Source organism: Dromaius novaehollandiae, chromosome W, assembly GCF_036370855.1.
Source record: "Dromaius novaehollandiae isolate bDroNov1 chromosome W, bDroNov1.hap1, whole genome shotgun sequence".
Taxonomy (NCBI): Eukaryota; Metazoa; Chordata; class Aves; order Casuariiformes; family Dromaiidae; genus Dromaius; species Dromaius novaehollandiae.
The window spans coordinates 27,775,308-27,791,227 of NC_088130.1; the positions used below are offsets into that span (position 1 = coordinate 27,775,308).

The window sequence follows — 15,920 nt, forward strand, 5'->3', positions numbered from 1 at the left end:
GAATCTGCTGCATCTGTTGACATTGATTCTGTAGATATAGGGTTAATACAGGATGAACCAGAAAGATTTATGTAAATAATGATGTCTAATGATGGGATATAAACTTTAAATAATTCTTGTGGTAGCCTAATTTGTGATAGGAGGTATTTTATGTTATGTAGCTTATTGTTGAATGCTGGCGCATATCACTTTGACAAATTTAAGTTTTAGAAATCTGATTTAGATAGCCATCATTGATATGTGGGCACTTTCCAAAAATTGCTTTTTCCTCCTGTGTAGTTTTTTTTTGCTCTCCTCTGCTGGTAGTTCTGCATTCACAGTCTTTTAAGAATATTTACATCAAGTGGATTCAAGAAAGTTTTTGTCTAGAAATGTGGGTAAACTCTACTATTTCTGTGGAGTGTTAGAATTACGGTTTTTATAAGTGCCTGGCACTCAGGATTTCAAGGCAGTGTAAGACAGGCAGTGGTGGTCTGGAGCACATTTCCACTGAAAACTGATTATCTTACCAAAGCAAAAAGAATTGCTAAAAAAAACTTTGTAAAAATAAAAAGATGACTCAGTGGATCAGCTGACTTGTCACATGATGGTGAGTGCTTTACGGAGGAGGAAGTGGGAGCATGTGCTCTGGACCCTGCTGCCCCTCTTAGACAAGAGCTCCCTGCACGGACTTGCTGCAGTGGGGTCACAGCTGCCTGCCTGCCTGCCTCCCTCCTGGCTTAGTTGGCACCAGTTACTGAAGGAGAGTTTTTAAGCCTGACCCTTCAGTTCAGCAGGGAGTTACGGTGTAAGACTGTGGAAAGCTGGTGTACAAGGCCAGGCTCCTGTTTTTTAAAAAAAAAAAAAAAAAAAAAAAGCTGCTGTACTTGCTACGTGGCTAGAGTAGGTTCCTCGTGTGAAAGGGATGCTGTTTCCCCAGCAAGCAGCACGGGTTTTGCAGCTCGCGTTCTACACCTCTGAAGCAAAGCAAGCTTAGTGTATGTTATCAAGGAAATGCTTTACGAAACGCGAGTTTTTAGTCCTTGTTCCAAACCACTAAAAGGAGCGGGGGTTGCACGGATAGCCTGAGGCCATCGTGCACGACTGGAAGGTAGTGTGTTTTTTGTATCACTACTGCCCTATTGGCTTTGTGGTGGTGAAGTGGAAAAAGAAATCTGTCTGTTTATGTAAATTTCAGATCTGATGGATGAAAATGAACTTATAAATTGATTATTTAGGACTGTGTGTTAATGTTGTCTTGACCTCTTACAAATGCTTTTTCTAGCAAGTTGTGCTGCTCTAAGGTTCCTCAAGTAAGTGGAATGAGTTAACCTGAATGTGCCTGGGAAGGTAAGTGGCCTGAGATTTTTAAATTGTGTTGTTTTTCAAAGGCTGTTCCAGTTTTTCGTGCTTATTGACTGTTGTGAACTTTTAACTTTTGCTATGCTAAATTCAGCTGATGTTAGACTTCCTGGTCTGGATTTTCTGAGCAGCGTGGTGCTCGCTTTTGATAGCGCATGGCGTCACACCATGTACTCTCTTCAGTTGTTTCCCCCCACAGTGACTCTGGTAATGCCTTTTTGGCAACCAGTGGACACCTAAAACAGCTTTTCCTCAAAGATATTACGGCTTTTTTGGTCTTTTTTTCTGGTGGTGGTTTTCATCGGTTTCCGTTCCTAAAAACGAGCACACAGCCCAGAGGCCTCCACGCTGTGCGGGGCCCCGCGCTGAGCGGGGTTTCCGCCTGCAAGTGTGGAGCGGGCGGCGCTTGCGGCACCTGCCTCATTTCCTTGTAATTCCCATGCTCAGTCGTTCTGCCTGTGCTAATCCCGGTAGAAAGTGCGGATTTACCGCTGGTGAATGCCTTGCAAAATGGATCTCTGTCTCCTGTAAACCCTGCCATTAAGAGCTTCAGCAATACAAATGGGAGCACACCAAACTACCCCACTTTAAACACTGATTTCCATCTGGGAGGTGGACGGAGAGGGATGACTAAGATCCCCTTTGGGGGCCTCATGATTCAGAGGGTGTAAATAACTTGTGTCCTCTTAATACATGCTTGTATTCTCTTAATACATAAATATGAATATACATTATAAAAATGTTTTATATATGCATATTCTATAAATACATATATAGAGGCAGCTGTGATGGGAGGCCTTGTAAACACTGTGTTGCAGTCATTGCTTCCATGAGGTTCTGCAAAAGGTATGAGGGCTGCTGGCTGAGACACAGGTGTGAGAAGGTATGTCACTTAAGGATGTTATACAGCTTGCATGTTCATCCTTATTCTTGTTACTTAAGCCACAGAAGAAGGGATACACTAATGAGAATTTTAGTTGTTAAATATTTTTCTTGAGGTCTTGGGCTATTTTTCCGCGTTTTATTTCTTCTATTTCATGCCTGAATGATTATGGTCTGTCTGCAGTGTACTGAAAGAATACCCTATTAAATGCCTGATGTTAGAGTCCTTAGTGATTGCGCTGGTTTTGAGTTTTCCTCTTAAACGTTAACAATAATGATCTAAAGTTGAAAATGGAAGCCAAACTTCTTAATTCTGAAAATGTAAAAGTAATTACATTTAAAGCAATTGTGACATTTACCACTGCCTAGTTTTGGAAACTATCTGAGCAACAAAAAAGTACGTCTTCCTAATACTTTACTAAATTAAACAATTGATGGGAAAACTGGGGGAGAGAAGGGTGTTTTCATTTTGAGATGACATGGAGAGTTTTTATAATAAAATATATTTTTGCTTTTGAATACCTTCTCTGAACAAAATAAACTTTATACCAGCTCAGACTTGCCAGTTTTCTTGAGGTTTGGTTTTATGGTAACAGAAATAACTGTAATGCCAAAATCCTTTGCTTGGACTTCCCCCTACCCTGTGTCTCTCTTCCCAAGACGTTTGGACAAATCCCCTCTCTGCTGGAGTTTATTCCTACATTTATGCTCTGGTTGCTTAACAGGATTAGCGTGTGCCAGTTCGTAACTCCTGCTAACAGGGCACGTCTGCAGGGATAACCCTGCAGGGTTGTGGATGTTGCTACTGCATTGCTGCAGAATGCAAAGAATGGCAGTTGCTTCATATCGCAGAGCCCATGCTGTTTCCCTTCCCTTCCCAGATTTTGGTATCTGGCAGTTAGAGGACAGGTAGCAAAATGTGTTGTGTGCAAGTGCAATTGGTGCTGTAGAACTAGCACAGCAGAATCTGGTTTTAATGGTGTGGCAACTTCAGTCAGGTAAATTGGGTTTTTGTGTATCAGAAAAGGTGACAGTTGTGAGGGTCGTACAGTACTAACGCACTTGGTAAGCACAGACCTCAAAAATGAAGCAAAAAGTTCATGATACTATTAAGGACAATGTTTTTTTTCCTTTTTTTGTTTTTTCTTTCTAAACAAACAAAACCTGAACAGGACCAGCCTTGAAGCTTTTTTTCTGAAAAAATCATGTTAAGGAGAAAGATGGCTTGCACATCTTTGAGTAGGAAAAACTACAGCTCTAAGGGAAGAGCAAGCTTGCCTGATCAAAAAAACCCTAATGAATTTCAGAGATTAAAAATAGTATAAAATGCAGAAGTCTTGTCTGAACATTGCAAATAGAGGATGCTATCTCTGTGTGTAATATTCTTTTATGTGCAATGTGTTACGAGGCCAGAAAGCTGTGGAGCTCCCTGTAGGAGCGCTAGAAGGTGAGGGGGCAATATGAGAGAATGGGGAGTCCTCTTGGAGGAAAAATGTTTGTGGTTGAATATGATGTAGTCATTCAAGGCCATGTTCCATGTGAAACAAATGGGTTTTAACTGTTATTAAAATAATTACTCAAGTACATGGAGTTTCTGGTACAAGATGGCATATGGGAATGTGCTGAACCAAATTAATCAAAACTGTTGGAAGGCTGTTAGGGCGTTATGAAAGGATATATTGATGAGATCCTGAACAGTGGGATTGTTCTGCGAGGGCTGACAGACTTGTCTGTGCTCAAACTGGTTCTTTGAAGCAAAATCAAGTATTTCTCTGTGTGAAGCCTTTAATTTGTGGACTGGGCCTAACGGCACAGAGACAATACTGGCTTTTTTTACTAGGATAAATACGTGTCAGGAAGTGACAAATATTGTGTACAGTTGACCTGCAGCTGGGTTCACTTGGAGCTCTAGCAGATGTGCAGTGGCAGACGGATATTGGGCAACTGGTGCTGTTACCACCCTCAGCCATCCCCCTCCCCGGCCCTCGGAGAGGACGTGGCCCTCCTTCAGGAGGGGTATTGGACGCGAGCAGTTCTTCAGTCGCCACGGTTTTGTTTGATACAGTAAGCTGAAAGTGCTTTAGTGCGCTGGGCTGACACGATTGATTCAGGGAGCAGGTTGGAGGACCGCATTCCCTAGTAATGTAAACCGTCCGATTTTCGTTTCCGGACACACATGCGTTTGGGGCCGTATCAGAGTTGTAAAGGTATTAGGGAATCAATTTTATGAGACTTGATGCATCTATGTTGACTTTTAGAACAAAAAGAGCTACTTAAAACTTAGTGCAATCCATTCATTAGCATTAAGGTGTATTCCTAAATTGCTGGTGTGTTAAGTCAGGAAGGGCCTGTCACACCATCCTATCTTCAGTGTTAAGTAGTCAGTTCTCAATTATCTGCAGTGGCAGGTGCTGGAGTCAAATGGGTAAAGCAAAACTACAGATAATGCAAGTTGTATTTAAATGTTGTTCTAAGAACGTACAGCGAGGGAGTAATGGGGATGGGAAAGGTAAGGCTTGAGTTTTGAGGTTGAGGGATTCTTGAGATGTCAGTGAAATGAGCTGGTAAGGCCTCGTGGCACATTACTGTGTGAATGCAGTTATTCTGTTAGCTCCGTGGAGCCAAGTGTCTCCACGGCCTGGATAACTGAGGGCTGGCAGAAATGCGAGGATAGCACAAAGGACGTTACGCTGACAGCCTGCTTGTGTCATCCAGCTGTTGCGTTTTGTCACAACTTACACTGGCTCATTTTCAGAGACAGAACCTGCCTTGTTATTGCATGTCTTGCATAGAGCTTAGCACAGCGAACTCCCTGGCTTGGACCAGCAACCCCTAGCCTGTAAACAGTTGCCTAAAAGATGATTTCTGCTAAAGCCCTAGAGCCTTTGGTGCTGTGAATCACGCGGGTTTGTCAGATCAGTCCTCCCCTCTCTATGGAAGATGTAAGGTTGCAGTGGAGCAGCTGTGTTTCTTGTCCTGATCTTCCCAGTTGTGTTGGGCAACTGTTAAATAGCTGTAGGAGCTTCTCCATGCGTGCCCCTTGAGGACGGTGCTCTTCTGTCGCACGGCCAGGCATGGTTTGGGGTGAGTTAGCAATGCCTGGAAGTGCAGCGCAGGTGCAACTCCCATTACTGACCATGTCTCTTGTGCCAAGCAAATTCACAGTAGATTGGTCTGGGAATCCTTTTGCTCTTGTGCTGTCTGAGGATGTTAGTTTTTGAAAGACCGTTTTTATCTTTCATCTGGAAAGGCAAATGTGACTGTTTTTGTTGTAGGTTTGCATTTGTGAGCTTACCACCATCCTATCTATGGAGACGGGGTGAAGGGAAGAAGACCATAAATATTAAAGTAGATTTGCTGCTTCTTCTAGCTAGAAGAGTAGATTCTTCCGTGTAAGATTTTGTTCATTTGTGAGAGTATGAGTAATCAGGAAAGGCTCTTTGAAAGCATGCCTTACATTTATGCTTGAGGCCCCAAGGTTTGGGTTCCACTGAGACAAGACCTATCAGGTTCTTCCTTTCTTTAATTCATAACCTTCCTGGCTCTTTTTCTCTTCTGTCTGCAAACAAACCTTAGCACCACACCAAAAATCCAATGACCCGAATACTGGGCGGGCATACTTGTGTCATGAAAAAGATGTGATATTGCCATTTTGTCCTCTACAAAACATTTCTCTCTTTGGTGTTTAAAAAGATGAAGTATAATCCTGGGCAGTAGTGAGGGAATGACATAATGCTAGTTTGGCCCTTATTTGCTTATTTAAAAGGTTCTAATGTTCTAAAATATGGCATCTAAGAGAGGAGGAAATTACATTAATTCTTCTTGGAAGCACTCTTCATTATTGCGCTGTGCCTCAAAGAAAGTGTGGATTATAATAATGTAAAACTTCATTTTGGGATCTTTGACAAAATCACTGCCTCCCCAAAGGGTATTGACATGGATTTACCAATTTTTATTCCTAGTCTGTTTCTTTTGAGTTACCAGCCTAGGAGCTGATAGATCATGGATCAATTGTCCATGTTTCAGAGGTGAATGCAAGTGAAAAGGAGTAAAGCTGAAGTAAATGTAAACAGAACCATTTAGGAGGGGTCTACTGCTCGTGGGAATGGAATAAATCCTAGTAGCTGCGTGTTAGTTCTGTTAAGTATGGCATTAATAAAAAGGCATATATAGTATCACATATATAAGTCGCAAGGTGGTGCTGTTCAGCAAAGGTGAAATGTGTTATAGTATTGCCAAGAAAAGAGGCTTCTACCATTGTACGAATGTAGTAGTTTGTGAGGGCGTGTATGCATGTCCACGTGCACGCACAGGATTTCAGACAGTGCAGGAACAATTCATCTCTCTTTTATTTCAAGGCTGATAAGCTAGATATTGTGTTTTTCTTGTATTATATCTGTGTAGCTTGTATGCATTACTCTTCGACACAAATGTTTCAAATTAGTGCCAAGCAAATGTTAAGAAGGCCTTGCATATGGTGTGGAAAAGAAGCAAATTACCAAGGAACAAAAGAAAGTTTTAAGCTTATCAAGTGTGTCTGTAAACAGGAAGCACTTAAATGGTGTGAAAAATAATCTCTTTAATTTCAATTTATAAATGTCAGGAATTGCACCCACTGTTTTGTTCTTGGTGAACTAATCTCTTTCTTGATATTATGTTCCCAAGCAAACATCCAAGAGTAACAGCTAATCTAATTAGTAAAATCAACTGTTGCATTATTGTTAAATTATGTTATTGCCTTGTGCCTTTGTCAGAATGGTATTTTACTATAACCATCATGGTCTAAGGACAAAGGTGAGACATGGGTTGCTGGAAGAAGTAATATCTTTCATAACGTAACTGGTATGGTAGGAGAAAATGGCCAAACTTTCAGGCCTTCCAAGGCTACCTTCAGATCTTCATGCAAGTGCACCCAAAAGCTTGTCTAATTTTTCCAACTGTATCAGTTAGTCTAACAATGTGTGCCAGCAAAAACCACATCCCCCTTTGTTAATGTTAGCATCTGCTTATCCAAACAAAGCAGGCGTCTTGAGTTCCAGTGGACCTGCTGACTGAAAGACCACTCTGGATCAAATCAACTCAATTAAAAATTTCCAAAATAGCATCTGGGCTTTCAGACATCTCCATCTTTTGTAAATTACCATTGTAAAATAATTCAGTCATTGTCATCAATCCTTTAATTTTTGTATTGCTTTATCAGTAGATAGCTGTTAAAAAAAAGATAAGTCTATAGTTGATGGACATGACTTCTTAAAAACTGCTGAATTCTCACTGCCTGATGACAAGATTTTTAATGGAAATGTGCTATCCTCCTGGGCCAGTGGATTTTTTTAGATGGCAAGACAAAAAGTGCCAATGACATTGTGCTAACATAGACATTCAGCCATGTACCCTTAGGAGAACTACGTATGGAAAAGACTGTGGAAAAAATGACTGCCTATTGTTGTTGCTTGTGTTTGTTTATAGTCTAGATCTTGTATGTCATGACTGGTTTGCTAATCTCTCAGCTGTTTTCTTTAGTACGTGAGTAGTGCGACCTGTGATAAAGTCAGAACAACCACTTTATGATTGACAAGGTTTACCAATGTCTGCATGTGCCCGTATGATGGCATATCTTTCCACAAATGCACAAAGATAAAACTCCTTTTCTTTTCCAGTTCAAAATGAAAACTTAGCTACTTTTTAATGTTAAAATATAATACAAAAAGAATGTGCAAAATGGTCTGATTCCCTATTCTTCAGTGTTCTTATTTCCTCATTTTAAAAAAGTTGAAGTTACCAATTTTTCTCTTGATGTCATGTTAAACTGTAGGTGTGAAAAGCCAAATAAAACATGTAATAAAAATATTAGCTGTATTGGATTGATCCCTAATTGTCTTCAGTAGTTACTGAATTCAGTTATAGATTGTACTTAGAAAATGAAATGTTCTCTACTTTATATGCTTGAGTACAAATCTTTTAAAGTCATTATGAAATGCTGTGATGGACTGAAGGGAGGAGGGTGCAGAAGCATCCTTCCATATACACTGGTTCTCTTAATGAGAATATGACTGTCCTTTCCAGACTAATATAACACAAATGCTTTCCTGACCCCAAACAATTTCTCCTGCTATTCAACATTTTTCTTTCTTCTCAATTTTATCATTCCTATGCGTGGGCATTTGATCACCCTAAATTATTTCAGTTTTCCAAGATTTTATTTTTCTCACTGTATCCCTGCTCGGAGGCAACTTCTTTGAGTTTCTTAATCACTGCTCCTCTCTTATCACAGACCACATGCATAATATTTTTTTTATCATTTAAGCTTACTCCAGTTACCACTTAAATGAGCTAGAATCTTTTTACTGCTTTAGGTCTGATCCCAGTTCTGCCATATGTCTACATGTGTCTCCAAATCATTTGTAGAACACATCTGGAACTTCGATAAAGCATATGTTTATCTGTGGTATTAATAGAAATACTTTGTATTTGATTACAGTTATAGTATATGTTTTGCATGATTTGGTATGTTTTGACCACATCCATTAAAAGAGTATCAATACATTGTACGGCATACTGTGTAATATATTGACTTTGCTTTTTCTGACTTCGATGCAATTTGGTATCATCTTTTTGGTTTGGAGGTATACATAATCCTCCAGATGTACTCTTAGAAGACAGTTGTACTTGCACGCTCTTTGTGCATAAAGCTAAAAATCATCTGTTTGGATTTTGGCAGGCTTTGTTACTGCGGTATCTTAATTACTAGCTTCTATAAAAGGAAGTATCAGCTTTTTTGTTAGCGTTTCTGCCTTCTTTCATTAGCATGAATAATAGCTTCCCCCAGTCAAAATAGTTTGTGTTATTTCAAAAAAGGGAAGAACATTTTTTTGTCCAAAGATTTAGTGGCATTTTTGCTTTTTCTTTCTCTTTTGTTTTTCTTTTTTTTTTAGAATGGAAAAACAGATGTTAATCGCGTCAGCAACTCATTTTTGGATGTGTGTTTGTCGTAATGGGCAGTACTAATTCCAAACCAACTCTTTCACCAGATAGCAGCAAAAAGGCTAAGAACGTGAGTACAGGGCAGAGAGACTCCAAGCAAGTTAACGAATTGTGTGGCCTCTCTGCTGAAATCAGGGAGCCTGCAAGTAGGTCTTCAGGAGTTTGCAGCAGTAATGAGAATATCGAGGGTGTTTTCTATAAGTTTGTGATTCTGCATGCTGAGAATGATGTAGATGAAGCCATCCGGATCCAGAACCTGCTGCAGAATAAGTTTTGTATTAAACCTGGAATAATCTTTGCTGAGATGCCTTGTGGTAAACACATCCTGGAAAATTTAAGTGATGCTGTGAATGACTCTGCATGGACTATTATACTACTGACAGAAAATTTTCTGAATGGTCCTTGGTGCGAGTTTCAGTCTTACACCTGTCTTGTCAATGCTCTTAACAAACAGCATAAATACAACTCTGTGATACCTGTGAGGCCGGTGAATAACCCGCTTCCCCGGGAGAAGATTCCTTTTGCCTTGCAGGCTATTAATGCCCTGGAAGAAGACAGTCCTGGCTTTGCAAAACAAGTGGAGAGAATTTTCCAGGAGTCTACGTATAGGCAACAGCGAGAGATATGGAGGAGGGAAAGGATGAAAGAGAAACTAGAGCACTTCTGATGGTGGAAAAAGCTATGTAAAGACAGGTGATGATTAAAATAAAGCAGAAGTGATATTCTTTAAGGTACTCTTTAAGGAAGAAAAACTCTTCTTTTGACAAAACTAATGATAAAGTTCTCAGGGGAGGCATGCTAATTAAGTACTGGGGAATGCATGCTGCATATCAAGACACAACTGTCACTGTGCATGCCAGCTTAGAGGCACAAGGTGCTGGTTTCCACCACCCTTAACTGGTTTTGCCTTTATTTTTTGAGCTCTGCCAGACATGTATTGTCTTCCGTTAACAGGGTACAGCTCTTCACATCTTGTGGCTGATACTGAAAATTATAAGTAAATGAGGAATACTTATTATTATCAGACCAATATATTATGAAAGGCACTCTATGAAATATGCTGCTACTTTAAGAAATGGACACTTAAATATGTAGATATTTTTGTTGCACTTTGTTTTTCTATAGCAAACACTTTTTGATGCATGCTGAATGTTTTGTTGTTTAATAAACACTTTTTTGGCTCCTTTTGACTAAGCTTGGTTTGGTACATTCTTTAATATAAAAAAATTAATTAGAATGAAATGGGAGACTGCAGCTTCAAGATAAGTGTTCTGAACTCAGGTTGGAGGAGGAGGAGAGCCACAGAAGTCATATCATTTTGAATTACTTATATTTTATGCATTTCAAATCCTAGTTCTTAAGTGTATTTGAACAGGTTTAAGATGGATCTTCACTGCTTTTTTTTCTCTTGTACTTCATGGGATGACTGCCTATGATTCAATAAGCCACCTGCATAGGATTTAAGTATAACTTTGTATTGCTGATGTGGAATGAAATTACTAAAATAGCATTGGAAACCTTTGTTTTTTTTCTGGTGGAAATGAAATTAAGACATGGTAGTTTATTTTCTGAATGATTGAAAGGTGCCTGTTCTGGGAGTGAGGGCAGTCAGCTCTGAGCAAAACAGTTTGTTCTGCGCTGAGGCGAAAGGCTGGTGAGTGGGGCTTTGGTGTCTGGACCAAAGCAACCCCCATATCGATGAGGTAGGTAGCTAACGTCGTGGCTCTGCCGCTCCTTCCTTGCTGTGCCATTTTGGACATGTCCTGCCTCTGTTCCCTATTTTGCAGATGAGAATGAGAGGTGTGTATCTCTGCCTCAAACACAAGGCAGAAGGCGAAGGCAAAGCGAATGGGCGCAGGTGTGGTCTCTTCGGGGCTGTTACCTAGCTAAAGGTTTCAGAAAAGGGGGACCAGTCCCCTTGGGCTTGGAGCGTGCCTCAGCAGCCCACAGCCTCCATGCTTGAGCTACCAAGTCGGTGGGTCACAGCTGCTGCTTTTTTCCACTTCTGTAAAAACCATTTCTTTTGGCTGCCTCCAGAACTGGAGGAAACACCAGCGGCTTGGCTGGGAGACACCCCTACTCACAGGTAGTATCCTGCTGGGCAGCTCTTGGGCAGTGTTTGAGGGTTAAAGTCACAAAGTCACGCTTATGTATTGTTTTCTTTGCATAGCTGTTTCAGACAAAAACTAGTCCTGTTGCATGTTCTGGCCTGCCCACGCTGCTGCATGTCTGCCTGAACAGCGCAGACAGCTCTCCTGTATGCTGGTGCCTGCAAACAAAAACTGCCATCTCGTTTTCATGCAGAAATTTGTACCTTGTCACTACTGATTCCATAACCAGCCTCATCTGCGGAGACCTTTACCTTTCCTGTGGCCTGCTGGGTACTTGCCGTGGCTCACTGCCTGTCACCCTGCCGGGTTGTATCTGGATGCTCAGTGTGCTCTCCAGCTGCCTGACAATTAAGGGAAAGTGCCTGGCAGTTACGGGCTCTGACCAAATGTGATTCGTGTTATCCACTTCAGGCTGTGTCCTGCACTGACCACGGCTCGGCCGTGCCTCTTGCGGCCGCCTGTGCGCCGAGTCCCCAGAGGTCCTGTGGCAGAGCACCGTGCTTCAAAGGGTGTGTGGTGATACCGTGGCAAAGGGAGGAAAACTGTGTTCTGTGCTTTTTAAAAAAAAAAAAAAAAAAATACTGAGGCTTTAAAAAAACAAAACAAAACTGAGGCATGCTTATGTCATCCCATTGCAGGCTAGCCCTGCTCTCATGCTTGAGGATTTAAGTGGTGTTGCTCTACTCTGTCCTTGGTACCGTGCAGGAAGAACAGCCAAAAGAGCTGTGAGCAATACCACACTGCAACCTGAATGTATGGAACTGCATTTAGAGCTGACTTTCCTTTCTCCAGGGGAAGCTGGCGCGTTGTTGCCATGGCTATAGTGTTTGTGAAGGAGACTCTCAGGCGTGGATCTTAAAGCGCTCTGCAGCCAGCAGCATCTGCGCTACTTCCTGGGCCCGTGCGAAGGGCTCTGCTCTCTCTGCAGCAAACGAAGAGATGCAGCTACAGCCTGCAGATGTTCCCTGTGTTATAGCAGCAGCCTTGGAAGCAGCTGCCTAGGTAACATTTGAAAATTGGACATGCTCAGATAGAAGAGGAAGGGTGGTCTTGCAGCCGAGGAGTGGAGCGAAGGCTTCACCTTACCCCTCGTTCTGCACGTCTGCCCGAGTATCACCAGGCAGCTCGAGCGAGGCATGACCTTTCGGTGTGCCTAGGTGTCAAAAGAAGCATGTTGGGGCGGGGGGATCCCACTCCTTGAAATCTTTTTGAGACCCCACCCTTCTCCCTCAGCAAGCTAGTTGCTTAAAGACCTACAAAAATTCAGCAGTAACCTTGCCGCTTTCATCTGTTAGGTAAGGGCAATGTTCCTTATGCCACGGAAGTATAAGGAGGCTACCTGTATTTTATGGACAAAGTCTCCTCGCATTGCATTACACAATAGGAATGGCATTACACAATGGGAAATGGATCTGAAACACTTCATATGCCTAATGGTGTATTTGGCTTTCTCTGCAATAGGTTATTAGTGATGTTTTTAAATTTTCCTTTGCTCTGCCTGAAGGTCTTTAAGAACTTATACACACGCATGTGCGCGCACACACACACACACACACACACACACACACACACACACACAAAGCTGAGACTTAACTGGAATAAGCTGTCGTCTGTTTTTCTCTCTTAAATGTATATTCCTCCTGCAAAATTTCTGGCACGTGTGTCAGATGCATCCTAATCAAATTGGCATGTGGCAAATGTGAAGCATTCTGGCTGCTACCTCAGCCTGCGCTGCACTCCTCTCCTAGGGAAAAGGCAGGGTAAAAGCAGGAGCTTTTCTTTGCAGAAAATCACCATTCTCATTCCATGGAACCAAGAAAAGTTTAAAAAAATATATACTGAGATAAGGCCCCTCACCCTTCCTACACCTGCTCATCAGATGACAGTGCTGGATGCTTTGCCTTAGGTCTCTGGGTGGTATCTGTTGTCAGGGTGATACCTAAGGAAAGGGCAATGGCTGAGTACCTGAGGTGCTCAGGGCACAAATCCAAGAGATTTATAAATCTTAAGTAAGCTAAGGCAATCCGTGGAGAACAGGTTTAATAAGCTCAGCAGAGTTTGCATTAGAAAGCAAGCAAACAGCTCCAATCTGCTCTAACTAAATCTTCTGAGGCATCGTTGCGAAAAGCCCTTAGTAAAGTGTATTTTAGTAATCCAATTTGCAGAAAAAATGGAGGAGATGCTCACATACTGCAGCAATGGGATAAGTAACCGAGATAAAAAGGAAACTGGTTACATACGTGTCTATTGTAGACCTGCTCAGCAATTCAAAACCCCTTGGTGAAACGCAGGTGATGAAGAGCCTTTAGGGGATGCCTCGGGCAGGTGAGGGGCCCCAGCGATGGCCCTGATTGACAACAGCTCAGAAAGAAGGAGAATCACTGCCAAAATGACACAGGTCTTTTTTAACACAAAACCACCAAACAGACAAACAGGGACACCACTGCACAAGGGAACTGAGAAGCTCAGTATCGGAGCCTTATGTTATTAAATAAATAAACAAACAAACCTCTCTTCTAACCTAGAATTAAGCCGGGGTTGTAAATGGTTTTTCTACTACTTCTCTTCAGGGGCGAGTTAGAGGCGGCAGTCAGAGCAGACGAACAGAAAGGTCTCTACCCACCGTTGACAGGAGGCTGTTCCCGGAGACCTTTGAGCTCAGAGGGCAGACTCTTGCTTCTGACCAGCCACTTAAGTATATGGTTAAAAAGTGGAAAATGAGAGCAGAACGCTTGAAAGCACACATGTGTGTGGCTGCATGCATACATACACACCCCCACGCGGCCAAAAACCACTGGGAATTTGGATTCTTTGCTGCAGACGCAAAGATTTGGGGATATATATGGCAATGCAAAAGGTCACGACTAGTCTAAATTGCTCAGCGCTTGTGCTTTTTGCAGACTCCTGGTGACAGTTACAGCTGCAGCTGACTGAAATGTGGGGACGCTTATAGCACTCGCCTCTGAAGCCAGGGCCTGAAATACTAGGGGCGTGCTCTCCGGCGCTCGCCGGCTCCCGCAGGGGCTGCAGCGCCTGGCGTGTTGCAATCCAGAGCGTTGCCTAGCACTTGCAGTCTGTTTTGTTTGCGCGCTCCGCTCATGCTAGCTGCTGCTTACGGTAAATGGAGTATTTCTCTGCTTCCTCCCCCCTCGCCGCTTCTGCAGACATCTATTTGAGGAGAAGTAGCTTTACCACGCAGATGCTTGCTTCCCGCCGCTCCGCGCTCCCCAGAGCCTTTAAAGCTTTCTGTGAGTCCAGAGCGCTCCCTGAATTACCAGCTCCGTAGCTAATCTCGGCAGTGAGTTAGTGGAGGGGCTGGGACCAATGCCTCGGAGTTAAATATGCATATTCCCAAGTATCATGACTAGCCTCGCAGGCTAGTAGGTGAAATGTCTCTTCTATATTTAGAAAGCAGAGGATGTTATGTATTTTTTTTCCACCCACCACAGAAGTCTTGTAGATTTAGTGCCTAGGAGTCGATGTATTTTTATCAGCACTGTCAGGCCTGTCCTCTCCTTGGCCTGGGAGCAAAAGAAGGGAGCAGAATGGGAGGGTAATACGGACAGGGTAAAAAAGGCAGCACGGAGATCGCGAGCCGCCTTCCTGCGAGTTTCACTTCTGCGATGCACCAGAGTGGTTGCACCCTGTGGGGCAGGAGGGGCACTGGGTGGCACAAGGGTAAGACTGGGATTTTAACAGAGCAAAAGCTTAGTCAAACCGATTGCTCGTATGCAAAGCCACAGCGCGTGCCCAGCTTACCCCTTGGGTAGAGGATCCTACCACGGCAGCGTGCTGTTTGGTTGTGGCATGGCTGCAATGTGAACATGGCCAGCAGTAGCTAATAACGACATGGCTACAGTATAGTCAGCTCATTTTCAATGCATTTGTTACCTAAGGCTTAGTCAACTGTTGACTTAAAACTATGTTGATGAAATTGAGAATATTTTCTAAGTGGCAAAAGTTGGTTTGGCTGAGAATTTTACTTTGGCAGTTGCTCTTGTTATATTTAAGTTCTACCATGTTAAAGTCACAAATTTTACTGCTTGGGATGTGCTCTGCAGTCCAGGGCAGCCTCTCCCAAGATGCTAGGTTATTGGCACTGAAGAGGCAACGTATGGTCATACGCTGGCTGTCAGGAAAGTATTCTGGTTGTATGAATTCAGATGCACAGGTCTTTTACAATAAACGCTAAGGATTGCCATGACAGGAAGACAATTGGGTTCGTTTTCTTAGAGGAAAATACAGCTTTCACAAGCTTGGCAAATACTGACCTAGCAGCTAGATGCATATGTGCTACCCATTTTAAGAGAAATCTGTAAATCTCTGAAAAGTTCAAGCTCTGTCAATGTACCATTTAGCCTGTTGAAGTAGTGCCAGAGATAGTGGAGAGAGAGCAAAGGAAATACTGCAGCACACGCATCAAATATCCAAATAGAGAGGAACGATGCAGGACAATTAGACCCTGAATTCCCTTTATGAAGATATTTATATTTTCATCCTGTCACAGTGCACCCCTGAGAAAAGTCTGGCCCTCCCCTTGACACCCCCACCCCACCAGATATTTATACACACTGATAAGATCCCGCTGAGCCTTCTCTTCCCCCA

General features: G+C 42.5%; 1 long non-coding RNA gene across 1 annotated transcript; it reads left to right on the forward strand.

The window, feature by feature from the left end:
* The first annotated feature begins 1,100 nt into the window (after positions 1-1,100).
* On the forward strand, positions 1,101-10,394 carry LOC135324417 (uncharacterized). Its single transcript, XR_010385800.1, has 3 exons — positions 1,101-1,329; positions 2,119-2,224; positions 9,156-10,394. It is a non-coding gene; the product is annotated as an uncharacterized LOC135324417 (long non-coding RNA).
* The last annotated feature ends 5,526 nt before the right edge of the window (positions 10,395-15,920 follow it).